At 40.3% G+C, this 17254-nt stretch overlaps 1 pseudogene; it reads left to right on the forward strand.

Annotated features, from left to right (window-relative positions):
- Positions 1-321: 321 nt before the first annotated feature.
- Positions 322-17254, forward strand: part of LOC149256412 (uncharacterized) — a 79644-nt pseudogene continuing 62711 nt past the window's right edge.

Below are 17254 nucleotides of genomic sequence, written 5' to 3' on the forward strand. Positions count from 1 at the left end.
TATAAAGATCTCTTTTCTTTTGATTCAAGTCAAGTGAGATGCTTAGGATTAATAAAAGACTTGTGTGTTTCTTTAGTTCAATACCCTGCCAAAACAATCTTGATGGATATAGTAGTAGCAGATATACCTCCAAAATATGGAATGTTATTATCCAGGTCCTGGGGTGCCAAGCTTCAAGGATCACTTCAATTGGACATGTCTTATGCTACTATTTCTATTTTCGGCCAACCTAAAAAGCTATACAGAGAGACTTTAATGAAATATGTAGTAAGTAGTCAGGAAAAACCACAAAATTTTCCTATCTACTCAGTACATTCAGATATGGATTCATTTATTTTGTACAATGCCGAAACCAATCCTGCCAACAATGAACAAGCTTTAGCAGTAGAACCAAAAGAAATTACAAAAGGAAAAACAAGTGTTCTGATTCAGGAAATCTCAGATACCAACAAAGAAAAACCAGATGAGAACAACAAACTAAATCCCCCTGCTAAACAAATTCCCATCACTCCTGACACTGATTATGTCCATGAGATTTTGTGGCACTTAGAATTTGATGGTTCAGTCAATAAATTAGGGGCAGGAGTAGGAATTTGGGTGCACAACTTAGAAAATGATCATGCTGAAGGCCATGCCTACAGACTAAATTTCAAGTGCACCAACAACATGGCAGAGTATGAAGCTCTTTTGCTAGGACTTAAACTTGTAAAAAGATTAGGAGCAATTAGGGTTTCCATCATAGGAGATTCAGAGTTAATCGTAAAACAAATCAATGGGAAGTATTCAACTAGGGATCCTAGATTAGGATACTATAGAGGAACAGTTGTAGAGATTCTTAATACTTTTTTGGAAACTCAGCTTATTGTAGTACCTAGGAAACACAACTTACATGCTCACAGTCTGGCCATGTTTTCCAGCACCTGTAAACTACCTTTCGAACCTAATCACCAGTTCACTGTTGAAATTAGGCACAGGCCAGCCATCCTTGACAATTTGAAGAACTGGCAAGTTTTCGAAAGTGATGAACAGATTAATAATTTTTTAACTTTAGATCAAGAATTTTCTCATAGTCATATAGATATGGATACAAAAATAGGTGATGTAGATGCCAACATTTTTGAAGAGAGTTCAATTCAAATGCTTCATCCCACAACTTTCACCAAGAAAGAAGTACAAGACCTAAAACAGATGGACCTTGATGAGATAAATGAAGAAGAAACAGAGGTCATTGAGTTAAAAGACAATCATCTGCCTAAGGGATTAACCCCTCTAGAAGACCTCTTTGATTCCAATGACATTCCTAAAAAACCAAAGATGGAACCATTGAAGGCAGATATTGAGGAATATAACTTAGGAATAGAAGACAATCCAAAGATGATCAAACTATCAAAGTCTTTACCACATGATCAGAAGATAAAATATGTTGAACTCATGAGAGAATTCCAGGATGTTTTTGCCTGGAGTTATGAGGATTTGAAATCTTATGATACCTCAATAATTCAGCATACCATACCTTTGAAGGAAGACCAAAAACTGTTTAAACAAAAACTCAGAAGAATCAACCCTGTATTACTACCACTGATTGAAAAAGAAATTAAACGTATGTATGAGGCAAGGATAATTGCACCTATAAGATTTTCAGAATGGGTATCAAATTTAGTACCTACTAGGAAGAAAACTGGTGAAATCAGAGTATGTGTAGACCTGAGAAATGTGAACAAGGTTTCTCTAAAGGATAATTACCCTTTACCCAAGATGGACCATATTTTGCAAAGGGTAGTAGGTTCTTCAAGAATTTCTTTGTTAGATGGATTTTCAGGGTATAACCAAATTCTAGTTCACCCTGATGATCAAGAAAAAACTTCCTTTATCACACCATGGGGCACATTTATGTATATTAAAATGCCTTTTGGACTTAAAAATGTAGGAGCTACTTTTCAGAGAGAAATGGACATTGCATTTGCTAAAGAGATTCATGATTTTCTTGTCATATATCTAGATGACTTAACTATTTTTTCTAAATCAGATAAGCAGCATTTAGATCATCTCAGACAGGTGTTTCTCAAATGCAGAAAGTATGGTATCTCTTTAAATCCCAAAAAGTATTTATTTGGCCTGGAAGAAGGTAAGCTCTTAGGTCACATTATCTCAAAGGATGGCATTCAGATTGATCCTGCCAGAATAGAAGCAATTTTGCAGATACCTCATCCTAGAAGTATCAAAGAACTTCAAGCTTTCTTAGGAAAGATAAACTTTTTGAGAAGATTCATATCTAATTTAGCATAACTAATTAGGTTACTCAATAATATGTTAAGAAAGGATTCAAGTATAAAATGGACAGTAGAAGCCAAACAAGCATTTGAAGAAATTAAAATGGCTTTGACCAGAACACCGGTCCTTACAAGTCCCCAATTTGACAGAGATTTCATAATTTTTTCTTTCGCCTCAGAGCACACTATCGTTTTGTTTTACTACAAAAGGATGACCAAGGATGTGAGAAACCCATAGCCTTTTTTAGTAAAGCACTAAGAGATGCATCACTGAACTACAAGATCATGGAAAAACAAGCATTTTCACTTGTTAAAGCAATTAAGGACTTTAGAGTTTATATATTATATTCTCATGTGATAGCCTATGTACCAAATGCTGTTGTCAAGGACATCCTGACTCAGGATGGAATTGAGGGCAAAAGGGGCAAATGGATTGCTACCATTTTAGAGTATGATATTGAAATAAAACCTACAAAATTGATAAAAGGACAGGGGTTGGCTAAACTCATGGCAGAAACAAATTGTCAAGCCTTGGACATAAATGAACTGGATGACGAATAGGAGATGGTGACTCCACAAATCAGCCAGGCCTTTTTAGATTCACCTTGGTATGCTGATATAATCTATGTGTTACAAAACCTGTAGGCTCCTCCAAGGTTATCCAGAACAAAAAATAGGTTTTTAAAGATGAAAGCTTTAAATTTTTGTATTTTAGATAATGCTCTTTTTTGGAAGAATCATGAAGGAATCTTATTAAATTGTTTGTTAAAAGATGAAGCTGACAAGGCACTACAAGAATTTCATGCAGGAGATTGTGGTGGACACCTCTACTGGAAATCAACTGCAGATAAGATCTTAAGGGCTGGTTTCTACTGGCCTACCTTATTTGCCGATGTAAAGAAATTTGTTACTTCATGCCATAAATCCAAATTTTTGAAGGCAAGAGAAAACTATTACCTTTACCCTTGAAACCAATCTCTACTGAAAAACCATTTCAACGATGGTGTCTTGACTTCATTGTAGAAATGCATCCTCCCTCCTCTGGCCAGCATAAATGGATTCTTACTGCCACTGATTATTTTACCAAATCGATAGAAGCTATCCCCTCCAGACAAGCCAATGACATTGTAATCATAGGTTTCCTAGAAACCAACATATTGTCCAGATTTGGCTGCCCTACTAAAATCATAACTAATAATGCTACAGCTTTTTAATCAAGAAATATGATCAGTTTTTGCAACAAGTACCATGTTACCCTAGGCCATTCCACAGCCTATTATCCACAAGGGAATGATTTAGCTGAGTCTTCCAACAAAAGCCTCATTAATATCATTAAGAAACTATTGGAAGAAAATAAAAAGACTTGGCATAAGAAACTGATAAATGCACTATGGGCAGACAGATTGACAACTAAAAAATCCATTGGCACCAGTCCTTATGAGTTAGTGTATGGTATGGAGGCTGTATTTCCTTCATCATTAGGAGTTCCTGTTATGAAATTACTTCAAGAAGATCAAGTGGAACCTAATGATATCCAAAGGAGAATAAATCAGACCATCAATTTACAGTAGGCCAGAGAGGAAGTGTATCAGAGATCCCAAATATGGCAGGAAAAGCTCAAAAAGATATTTGATAGAAGAACTAAAGTAGAAGATTTCCACCCTGGAGACAAAGTGCTGAGATGGGATTCTAGAAGAGAGGACAAGGGGAAACATGGGAAGTTTGACTTCCTATGGAAAGGTCCATACATTATCCAAGCTCTACAAGGAAACAATACATATTATTTGAAGAACTTGGATGGTACAACATCAAAAGAAGGACCAGTCAATGGTCGAATGATAAAACATTACTTTGATCCTACCTATTAAGCTCACCATGATGACTAACTTGTACATACTATATCCTTGGTAATGTCACAGTTTTGATTGGACAATGACTTTGGAGTTGCATCCCGAAGAGAAGGCCCTAAGCTTCAGAAGTATCACTATCATATATACAATGAAGCAACAGGAAAAAGAAGATTGCAGAGCATAGTCAAAGTCACTCAGAGGCCATTTGATCTACTGTTCTTGACTTTCCACCAGGGAAAGCCATCCCCAAGTGGAGCCATTGTTAGGCCCCTATACCAATAGGTGTCATATGCCATGATTGACTTGATGAGCTATGTAATATGTTCATACCTTTTCTTGTTGCAAAGGTTTTCCATATTTTCAAAAAATCAAAAAATTTAAAAAATGTAAAGAGGGTTTACCCTAAAAGAAAAATCAAAGGGTAAAAAAAAATAAAGATGGTCAAAAAATGAAAGAAAATGAACCCAAAACAAAAAAGACCAGGAAAGTGTGCAAGTCTAAATGCCACTACTTTTTCATTTTGTGTAATAAACAATTGTGTGCAGCTTGTCACTTATGCCACAATTCATGAATAGTCAAACTTTTTAAACTTGGCTAATTCATTTTTCAATTTCATGTTGTAGACCAAACAGTGTAATCTTGGCAGATAAGTAGATAGGTAGAGTAAATAAAAGGAGCTCAATAGTTTGATCTGATCCCTTGGATGTAATAAGTGTAGACTTAGGTAGGCTTACCATGTAAAAGAAAAGGAAGATTTGACAAGGGTTTGCCAGTCTAAGTGCACCCAAATAAAGAAGGAAAAAATGCTAGGTTAAAGTAGGTAGGGTAGGTAGATGATGTTGCAGAATGATACATGTGATGAATAATGTCTCTAAATGTGTTAATCTTTTATTTTTCATTGCAAGACCAAGGCATACACTACATTAAAGACATCGCAAGCAAAGCAAAGTCATGATGATTAACTCCCCTTCTCATTTTCCCTAATTATTCACTAATTTCCCTAAGCACTAAGGTATTTGCTAAATTGGAGGGGTTCAGAGCATTTCTCTGACTTCTGGAGGGACTGGACCCTCACCCCAATAATTTAAAAAGCCTAAGTACTTAGAATCATACATAAAACATTCATTCACTTTCATAAGTCTTTTTACACAATATCACAGAAAAACCCCTTTTTCCACATTTAAGCCTAAGTAAAATACACAATAGTAATGTTTTACTTGGTGCTTTTCATTACATTGTCATATTAACTATTAACCTATGTATTATATAAATCCCAAAAATTTCACCCTTTCCCATAATATGTAAATATATATAAAAACCCCGAAACATTAATATCCTGCCCCATTGGTTAATTATAACCATAAGTATGTTTTAACAGGGATTAACTAGTTAACCCGTAACTAGTTAATATCCCAATCCTTCGCTGCATTAATTGGGATTAATTAACCCTCACGGTTAATTAAGAACCCCCCAACCAATCATATAACCCCTGATCTGATTAATCAAATTCTTAAATGTGTCGGGCCCTCTCACATTAAACCTCGTCCGATCGCGCCTCCCGTCTGTCGTCTGATCACGCTTCCCCCATCCAACGGTCATTATCCATATCGTGCCCCCCTTGGTGACAACGTGTTAACATGCGATCACCAAGCGGTTTCCACCCCGTACCTCCGCCACGCATCAAGTGACTAGTGGAATTGCTAGCTCCCGACCGAATACCGCCCGACCCCAAAAGCGGTGCGACACCATACCACTTACCACCCTCCGCATATGACAAAATGTCTTTTCCCACACACGTCATCCACTTGAATAACAAAAAAACCCCCGCCAACTTTGACTTTGTTAAATAAAATCGACGAAATTTCATTTTCATTGTTTCATACGACAAACTGTGTTCCCATGAAAAGAATGTCCAAGTCAACTGTACAAGCTTTCCAACTGCCACCTGGTTAAGAGACTCGCAACGACGCAACCCGAAACCTGTTAGGCATCCTATCATTGCACTGTTTACTTCCCCAACACAGGTATTTATATAATTTCTGCCGAAACCCTGCAAGTTTTGGTTTTACATTGTAAATTCCACAGAGAAAGGCCAAATTCAGTTCTAATTCAGTCTGTGTTTTTCCATATAAGTCCCCACACCTGCTGTTTTGCCCATTTTTTACAGAAAACCCAAATTCCTTTCTGAATCCACAAGAACCAGAAATGGAAACCCCCGCTGTTTTGAATGTCGCACCAATCAATGCCCCTCATAAGGACCAAGACTATCTGCCTCTTGCAGATAAAGACTTCCAAATAAAAGACCTATCCACTGACCAGAATCACCTTAAGGCCTTTTTCCAAGCCAGAGACAACTACCTAAATGGCTCAGACATCCTGGGACTGTGGGAATCCAACCTTCCCAGATATTTTCTCCCCTCAGTCCATGTTTTCCCTGATATAATTCATCAATGTTGTGCCAATTATGATCCTAACCGAAGAGTTGTTATGTCCCCAAGTCAAACAGTCTTATTCCCCATAACAGCTGCATCCATTAATGAAATGTTGCAATTTTCCCCTGGTCAAGCTCTCACTCCCCTTTCTATGGGATATTTACTTGAGAAATCCACTGGACTATCACAATCAGAACTTATTCGCCTTTGTCAGACCTTCATGTTAGAAAAACATCAGCCCAAAGGCCCACCCCATATGAACGGACCTTCTTCATAGATATGGGAAGACTTATAGTGGATATGATATCTTTAGTTATGGGATTTAACACTAGTGAATATGTTGATGAGGTAACCCTAGTGTTATTGTCAATTTTTACTCCTGGACAACCCCCTGCTGTTAAATATGACTATGCCTCCTATATTGCCAATAAAATTCATGACCAATTCTTGAGACTGGACAATAAAGGAGTCTTCAAATACACCACTTTCATCTATCATCTTATGTTGTATTATCAATTAGACAACTTCCCTTTCCATGTCAAGAAACTTGACACAAAAGGAAATCCAAGGTCTGTTATCTTTTGGAGTCCCATTTTCCATAAATCCCTTGAGACCCCTTACACCTACAATGAGTTCATTGATCTATTTGTGCATCCAGCAACCACCTTATTAACAGGTGTTTCCCCTCCTAGGATCAGTGGTGATATAAAGAAGATCCTCCAACTCTCCAAGCAGTACATAATAGGTGATTGGTACCTATACAGGAAACATACATAAATCAGGATTTATGGGTGTGAGCTCTGCCCTTTTAAACTACCCAAGTACATTCCAATGAGACTGTTTGCATTGGAATACTTCAGGCAAATGATAAATTCAGACTTAGTTCATTTCTATAATGCCAAGAAGAAAACTCATCTTAGAATCAAGAATTAGTTAGGCCCTTTTGTCTGCGACACTAGGGAAGCATGGAGAGAAGCATAAATAATTTTAGAAGATCATCTTAAGTTACAAAAGAGTTTTGGGTGGATACCTTATGACCCTAATAGCTTTATATGTGATAGAAGAATGAAGAACGGATTGTCACCATACATTCACCATAGGATTCCAGAGATTGAACAATTTGCAAACATGGATGAATGGAGGGAAGGGACCCTAGTAGAAAATGATAGTGAACAGGTCAATTTTGAGAATGCTATGAGAGATCTTGAGAAAACACTTGACCTGGATTATTTTGGGTAGGTACAAATATCAGGAATTGGTGCATCTATTGCTGGAACCTCTCAACAACCTTCACAGGAAACCAGCATACCAGCCACAGGAACAACAAAAGGCAAGGAATTAGAAACCACATAACAATCTACAATGTTTAAGCAGCCTAAAACTTCCAAAGAACAGGCCCAAATACATACTTCTCCCACTCAAGGTAATGTGGGAGAACCTCCAGTTTTGCAAACTCCTCTAAACGAGGAAAGAAACAAAAAGAGATACAGGGAAACAACTACCCCTACCAGTGGACCTTCAAGACAGCCTGGAACAAAAAGGCAAAGACTAAATCCCCTTTCAAAGGAGGAATTTGTTGAAGAGACTATAGATAGTCAGAGAGAAGAAAGGGTAGTTAGCCAACAAACTTTTCCATTGGGAGGAACATCCACTAGCTCACAGAGACAGGAGCTAGAAAGGCAACAAAGTGCAGAGGTATCATCTTTCAGGCCACCAGGGTAAGATGCCTTAGACGCCAAGAAAACATTTACAGAAATAAAAGCCAGGAATGATCCATTGACGCTTCAAATTTACAATCAATATTTGAAAATGGCCCACACAAATCAATAGAGATTAATGTCAGCCTATGACATTAAAGAGGGAAAAATGATAATGAGCTACTTCAAGCCTAAGGTACAACAACCTCAATCAACAACATATTAGCTCAGAACAAATTTTGAAGTCATGGAAAAGGATATTCATCCTATGGACCAGATTGAATTGCATAAACAAATTGGAGAAATGATTTATTCAACCTTGAATGGTAAGGCAATGATGGCCCATAGGCTACAAAATTCTTTGGATAATACAACTACCCAACTACACTTGGAAAAAGCCTCATCCCAAGCTAAAGATAACAGAATAAAGTCTTTAGAAGAAATTATTATTGGATTGGGACATGATCCAAAATATGTGAAGGGTGTAGAAGCAGTAATCAAAAAGAAAGATGAAGATATTGCTGCCTTGAGGAAGCAGCTAAAGCTGCCTCCTTCAAGGCATCCACAGACTGATGAGATCCTGAAGCAAAAATATGAAGAAGAGCTGATGGATTTACTCTTAAAACTTAATGAACGATTGAATGAGATAGAGCAAGCATTAGAAAAATTATTGAAGGATAAGCAGAAGGAGTCGACCTCTCAGCCTCCTGATGTAATATCAGTAGTTTCTATAGCAGTCCCTTCTACACTTGGGATAGCACTAGCACCAAACATCCTAGCAGCCACAGTAGAAGTGGTCACAGGTATAGCAGGAACAGTAGGACTAGCACAGGGCAGCAGTGCCATATTGAGCACAGAGGAATTAATAAAGTCAATGGAGGACATGAGACTACAAGTTTCAGAGCTAAAACAGGTAAAAGAACAGTTTGCTAAGCTGGAACAAAGCTATGATCTCTCAAAGATAAATGTTGCAGAAAAAACAAGAGAGATTAAAGGATTGGAAAATAAAGTGAAATCATTAGAAAAGGATCTTACTTTTGACAAACCTCTGGTAGAAATTAAGAAAATTCTTTGGGCCAACATCACTCAATCCATAAATGATGTTTGGCCATCCATCCAAGTAATTTTTTAGCAGATTGATCTAGTAAAGGTAGCCCAAGAAGAAATCCAAAGGACAAAAGCAGAATTAGGAAGAATGCCTGAGGAAGCCAACAGGCTCATACATTTTTTGAATACTAAGAATAAGGAACAACTGGAAGAACTTGGCATTAAAGATAGAACAGAAACCATTTTAGAAGTCAAAAGGGTACTAACCAAAAGAACTTTGATGCAAAATTTAGAAAGAAGATGCCATGACATGCAGGCAGAGATCAATGCTTTTATGGAGAAATTTTCCATTTTGCATAATAAAGGGCTACCCAATCCTTTAGTGATTAATGACAGATTAATGAGGCATAAAGATTATGTGGATAAATTGAATCAATATGCAGGCAATCAAGCAAGTTCATCAACAAGTGTATCAGGAATAAAAGCACTCCCTACAGGCAGAGTTCTCTATGATAGCCTAGAGAACTTATTCTATGTCGAGCATGAACTGAAGCACTTGTTCCCAATTCAGCCTACATTCTTCAGGTATACAGAAACAGATGAAACCCTTCGAAAACTCCAGAAAACCAGAATACCACAGCCACAATGGTGGGAAGAAATGCTTGAAATTTTGTAATTTATCTTTGGTAAAAGGTAAATTTTGATTTTTACTACAGTTAATGAGGATAAAGAGGATGAACAAAGATCAAATAGGTAAAGAGTATCAGATCTTTGGTTTGTTGTCCCTATTCTCAAGAATAGGGACAACAAACCATTCGATTGCCTTATCTGTCATTTACGAGGTCTTCTGGCCCTATTTTCTTGAAAAATATGATTAGTCATCTCAGTTTATATCTGACTTGGTTATGAGATATTTCATCTTAAAGTTTTTTTTATAAATACACCCCCATTCGGAGTATTGGGTGTGGATTCTTTGACATTGCTGTAAAACTGATTATTTTGGAATAAAAAGTGTTGTTGGACAAATTTTTCATGGCTGGTTGGATGAAGGATTGATGTAAAGGACCTTTCACAGGATTCATGTGTTGAACATCAAACAAATAAGTATCTCATATCTCATGTGTTAATTTTTTCTGGTTTATTATATTCATTATGTTCCATATCTGAATATTAAAACGAAAAAGAATAATTCAGAAAGTGCTTAAGTGCAATCCGTCTTCAATCATTTTTGTTCTCAATGTTTTCTTATAAACTAACATAAACAATGAATTCTCAATTGCTCCTGTTTCCTAGTTTATTCATTTTAATCATTTAGTAAAGAATTCTTAATTGCTCTTTATTGATGGTTATTCATATTCTACTCTCATAAAGTTGTTAAAGGATTCTTAATTGCCCTTTAACCCTTTAAGTCCATCCCATCTTTTTAAGTCGCTATTTGCTCCTTGTTTAGCTATCTTGCCCTATGAAGCCATCCTTTATTGAGAAACCAAATCCAGTTGAGCCATTTTCCCTGACTCCATTAGCCCAATGGACTAAACTATTCATTTCCACCCCTCTGCTATTGAACTTCACCACCAAATTCAAACAAAACCCCAAAGCTCTAATAACTAGCCTAATATCTTCCAAAACAAAGCTAAACCTTAAAAAGAGAGCCCTCTCTGGATACATATTGGCTAGATTCTATATCTAAAATATTGGTTTGTGGTTACCTCGGACACCTTTCCTCTTTTTACAACTTCTAGGAAAGTCTGAGTGATAATAGGGGCACTTAGTTTCAGGCACACCTAGTGCCTCATCACTATACCATAATCCTATATGGGCATCAGGCGTCAAGCCTACATCAGGTCTATTCATCATGAACATGACTTCCCAGTAGGCTGTTACTTCAGTCCCGGTTCAACCCACTGTTCTGAATACTCTTGTATCATCGATCCCAATTACATGTCAGACACAACTGAAAATTTCAAAGATTGTCTCTATCAGTTCTTCTGTCCCATTAGTCAGTGGCCAGATTGTGCCACCACCTAGGGGACAAAACCCAAATGTCTCCATAGCGTCAGGTGCCACTAATGTGAGTGTCTCACAAGCTCACATGCTTGGTATAAACCAACCCCTTTCTGGTATTGTTTATAACCCTACTGACCCTATTGGATCAAGCAATGTCTAGTATCAACAAGTTTAGAATCTCATTGGTCCGTCTGGATCGAGCAATGTTCAGTATCAGCAGCCCTATGGGGCTCAAGTCCAATACCAAAATCCTTACGTTCCATATGGTTCTCAAGGATTGGTTAATCAACCTTACACCCTCCAATCTGGGCAGTACATCTAGCCTAGCTACGACCAAATTCAGTTCGGTAATTTCTCGGGTACTATTCAAGTACCCTTGGAACAGTAAGGAAATCCTTTACAACAACCATGGCAACCTTTGTTAGCGCAAGGGCAACCTTTGTTGCAGCAAGGGCTCTCTGCGCAACAACAAGGGAAAATTATCCCGCAGTAAGGTCTCTTGCAACAACCGCAAGGCCAATCCTTATAGCAGTTGTAGTAAGCCACGTAGCAGTAGATGTAATATGATCCGCATAACTCTCAACCCATACCCTTGCAGGGCCAACCTCTGTAACCCCAGGGACAAATTTTACAACTGCAAGGTCAACCCTTGCAATAGAAAAACCAACCAAGGCAACAACAACCCTTGTATAAATATCAACAAGGTCAACCCTTGCAGGGGCAAGGTTAAGGTCAAGTCTTGTAGCAATAGGCCTAGAATACTCTTGTCCTAGGTCAACAGGTTCATAATGTTGTCGGCCAAGGGCACCAGGTACAAAACCCGTATGTCCAAGGGAAACAAGTGTATCAACCTTATGCCCAAGGACTACAAGTCCAAAACCCTCTTGTTTAGGGACAACAAGTTCATCAGCCCTATGTTTCAGGACACCAGGTCCCATATCCATATGGCCAAAATCCCCCACTATGGAGCCAAAATCCTTACTAGCAGCGATGGGTTCCTCCCTATGGGCCCGCTTATCGACCTCCCATGCCTTTTAACACTCAATTACCTTTCTTGGCTACACTTGAGTTTCCAGATGTATTGAGCCTTACGAATGATCCGATCCTTCATTTGTCGTACTGGCCTCTGGTGTCATCCAAGATACCAAGTGATTTCCTAAAATTTGATGGAAAATCTACAGAAGATCCTTAGGCCCATGTGATGACATATAACCTCTGGTGCTCGTCGAACTCATACGTGGATGATTCCATTCGTCTTCGTCTTTTCCAATGAACCCTCACAAGTACTGCAGTGAAATGGTACATCGAGCTACCTCAAAGTACTTTCCATGACTTCAATTCATTAGCCATGGCTTTCCTCATGCACTTTCCACTGTCAGTTCACTATGAAACTATCACCTATTTTCTCACATCACTTAAGAAAGACACTGTGATGTACATCTTTGATCATATCCATGAATGGAGATGTAGGCGTTGCCTAATCAAATTCGAGATAGCTGATCAGTTTCTCACTGAATGGTTTACCAAATCATTCGTAGCCCCAATTACTCAGGATATAGATATGGGTGGATGCGTCACTGAAGAGCAAGCCATTGCCCGTGCCCAGTACTTGGATCTAGTTTACTTTCATTCTAGCACTTTATATGAGTTGTTACCCAATGCTCCGTGGCCATCAACGGATCCTGCAACATCAAAGTCACCAGTTGTTCCTCTCGTCAATGGAGTTATTGGTTCAATATCCCAGACCCCTACTAAAACTTCTTCCAAACAAAAGCCGATCTCGAATGCTGCTCCTAATATTTCATCTTAGAATCTTCCCGGCCCTAGTAAAACCTCAAAGGTCCATGTTGTCCAGTCTACCGCAACAGACAATCCTCAAAAGGAAAGAAGAAAGGTAAAGGCAAAGCTAAAGCCGATGCTCCGAAACAGGGTCCTCCCAAAACGTTTGCTGGCAAATATTTGCAATAGAAACCTAAGTATCCCTACCTCATTTGCGAGGAGGATCACTACACTAAGGATTTTCTTCGACGATCCAAAGTTAGTTGCCTGCTCAAAGGGACCCCTGTTGTCCTTAAAGAGCCATTTTTGTCTCAGTAGACCCAAATGGTAGACCAACCCCGATTTTCTTCCTCTGCATCTCAATTGTTCATGGTGAGCACGCCCATTAATGTGGACACCCGATTGAAAGATTATCAAACTCCAACTTTGGCAGCTGGGAAAGAAAAAGAAGTTGCACCTTCTTCTTCTACCCTGAGTTTTGGCCCTCTGCAAATCGAGCGCCCTAACCCTGATTCTGCTACACGGCCACCCTCTTGAGGTGTGCTGCGGAAATCCTCGTATAATCCCAATGCTCGAGCCGCTCAACACTAAAATATTTTTGAGGATTTGTCTCAGGAACTATTAGCCATGTCGGCTCTCAAGGTACTCCAAAGCTGCCCATCGTAGTGGAAATCTTTGTTGTTAGCTATCGGGAGCATCAATCCCACCATTTCTAATTTGATATGTTTCGATTTGGAGAACCATGTTCCATGGCTCCCTCATCAAATTACCTTTCTTATTTAGGTAATCATCAACGAGAAGACCATCCATCGCACCCTCATCAATGAAGGTGCTTCCACCTGCATCATGTCAATTTCATGTTGGAAGGCTATTGGTTCCCCTACACTGAACCAGTCTCTGAACACTTTGGAAGCTTTTGATGGGCGCGATTCATGACCCTTCGATGTCTTACCTAACCTTGCCATTGTTGGCTTGTTGGGGCCTAACCCAAGTTCGAAGTTAATTAGCAAAACAAATCCCTGTACTACTGGCCCTTTCAGCAACAGTACACGGAGCGCACACTGAGGTATCACTTGAAGTAGTGTGGGAGGGTGCTAGAACCAAGTTTCCGCACCCTAAAGATGTCTGATGAGTTTGACTGGTCCACTGTTTGTCCCTGCACGCAGGTGTCTTCACGCATCTTCCGTTCCTCGCGACCTGATACCCTGCCTTTGCGCAGCCCTAATCAGGGGGTTGTGCCACATTTTGCACTATTACCTGAGATCTTATTTATCTTCCAGTATCAATTAATCACCTTCACCTACTTAAATGTCTTAAGTTATACTTAACAATATACAACATTCATACAGGTTCGCATAGTAAATAAGCAGTATACTCATAAATTATATTAAATCATACATTAAACCAGAGAAAGATACACAAAATTATAGCAAAACTTCTCTTTACTGATTCTTCCAATGATTACAGACTCTACTTGCCATGCCCAATCAGCTGCAGTGGTTCGTGCACTGAGTTGCAAACTACTAGGCCTCTGCGCACATAGTTGTAGAGCCTTCTCCTAATCTATGACCCACAGACACACTTTACACTTTGACTCAATCACTTAGACTTCTCCTCCTGTCATCTCTCTGTTCTGCTGACGTTGTTTTGACAGCAAGGCTGGTGAAAGGGTACCAACCTAAGGAGGGCACACCTGTAATTCCTGCAACTATGCTCTGAGAGCCCCCAACACAATATGGTTCTACTGCATGAAAGCTTGGAGAGCCTCAGAGGTGACATCACGCACTATCTCGTCGATGTCGTGCAAATCACCCTTGGTTAGAGTGATCGGGTCAATAGATAACTTTGATGCCTTGAACTTCTTATGCGACCCTACCCGCTCTGTTGGGTGTTGGTACTTCAACTGCATTGACACAGTTTGTGGGTCCGCGCCTCCCTATTCTATTTCTGCTTCCTCTACTTCCTACCCCTGCGAAGGCGTTGTTTGGCCCTTGCTCACCTTCACGGCTGCCTCCCGTGCTATTGCTGCTACTTGTTCCTGCTCATGTGCTGTCTATGCAACATCCCACGCTGCCCGCACTTCTACTACTGCTGCTTCCTTCCTTCGCTTTTCGGCCAACTGTGCAATGCGCGGCTTGGCCTCGTCTTTCTTTCTTTGTGCTACCGACTTCTTGATCTCCACAACATCTGGGGCACGCCACTCTAGCGGCCATGCCTCTAGTACATTAAAAATGATGTCGTCTGTAGCTACGAAGGGTAGCTTTATCCATTGTTTGGTCAGATCCTTGCACACTCTGATATAAATGTTGTGGATGTCTGCTTTGAATTCCACAAAACTCTACAAGCTGTTGTAGACAGTGGGCGACAACCGCGACTTGCGGTTGATCTCCATTCTAAGGTTCATCTCCATGAGCACCCAGAATATTTTATTGTCGCGGATCCTCTTGGCATTGTTTGTGGCCTAGAGCGAAGCATACTTCGCAGCCTCTTGGAGGTACCTGTCAATTATGGGGAATTGACTATCCTCTAGTAATCCATTGCCATGAGCACTATGGACAGAAGAAGCCATGCATAGTGGAACATTTTGCTCTGTTCCTGGGCTTCACGACAATTATCTAAAAACTCCTTCCAAAGGAACTTAGACCAGTTAAACTGGACCCCCTTAGAGCACTGCTCAGCCAGTACAACCACCGACACGGGTACTTCGTCTGCACGACACTTGTGCATAACCTTACCAGCCAAGATTTAGGTCGCCACGCGTAATACTTTGTCCTTGATGCTGGAGATGGCATAGCCCCTCTTCTTCTTTTCCAGCTTGTACTTTTTCTTCATGGCCTCTGTGACCGCCAAGTCACTGCTCTTTCCTTCCAATATGACTGCGGGGTCCTCTCCTTTGCATGGGAGCAGGGAGATATGGTGAATCAAGTCTGCCATGATGGGGATGGGCTCCTCCAGCCACAAACACCCATCATGCACCAAGAATAGCAGCTGCCTGATGACGAAAATGGTTATTGGGGCACAGTGGAAATGCGGCACCCAGAGCAGGTTCAGTAGCCCAACCTTTTCCACTCCGCACAACCACTTTTGTGGCTCTAGTTCTGTAACCCCTGCCGCGGTGTTCTGCTTGGGCTTCATGAGGTGCTTGGTCTCAAGGTGAGGGAACTTCTCGTGGTCAGCAAGGTCCCAATCTTCGAATTTTAGGCTCCGTACCTGTCATAGGTGCGTGCCCTAAAAAATAATGTTGTCTGGGAGGAGATGGGTATGGAGCGAGCTCTTGGTCTCGTCCAGGTCCTTGGGCACTTTAACCTTCCCTCTTCGTGGGGGGACATAGGTGGGAAACTTTGTCGGGGGGTTCACAGGCTAAGTTTCCTCCTCCATGCCTTCATCCTCATCTTTTGCGATGATTAGGTCCTCCAGGTCTTCCTCTTCTTCATCGGTCTCTATGGTGACGACTTTCCCCTTCTCCTCTATTGACAGCTTAGTGCGCAGTGGGTTCCATAGGGACACACGTACAGAAATCATTGCTTGTTTGTTCTTCTTGGGTCTTGGTGTGCACAGTGATTTCGGGATTTCTTCCATAATCGTGGCGTCTTCTGGAGCATCCCCCACAGTCAGGACCTGCGCAGCGTCTTCGGCGGTCATTTCGGTTATGTCCATAATGTCTGGAGTTGTTGCCATTGTGTTAGTCCAGGAATCTAGCACTCTCAAACTCAGGGGTTCAATCAACGCTCAACTCACAACAATTAAGGCTTTGCTCAATGTTTCAATTCACAAATGAACAAGTGTTGTTTGCTGGGAAACCCTTTGTATTTTATAGCACTTTTTGAATTTGAATTCGATTGTTCCCCCCAAATCCAGTTCATTAATGCTCCCTTGGCGTTATATTTTTCCAAATCTTGCCCATAAATCGCGTCTTGAATTCCTGCCGCCCGCTCCATTTGACCTCAAGTCGAGCATCCCATCATGAATAGTGACTTCAATGGTCACTTTTTGGCCAACCTGCGTGGCAGCACTGCCCCACGTGCACGGTCGTGGACCTTGTGACTCTTTGTTTTTGAACGCAGCTCCAACATCGTGCTGCTCCCGGGAAGAGTAGTTTATAGTCCTGCCCTTCCTTTCAACTGCGTGGAGCACTAAGACTATAATTCTCGTAGGTAGTCTGGTGGTCGCAC

Source organism: Pinus tabuliformis, chromosome 7 (genome assembly GCF_031772625.1).
Source record: "Pinus tabuliformis cultivar Carrire ecotype Pingquan chromosome 7, CPIR1, whole genome shotgun sequence".
Classification (NCBI taxonomy): domain Eukaryota; kingdom Viridiplantae; phylum Streptophyta; class Pinopsida; order Pinales; family Pinaceae; genus Pinus; species Pinus tabuliformis.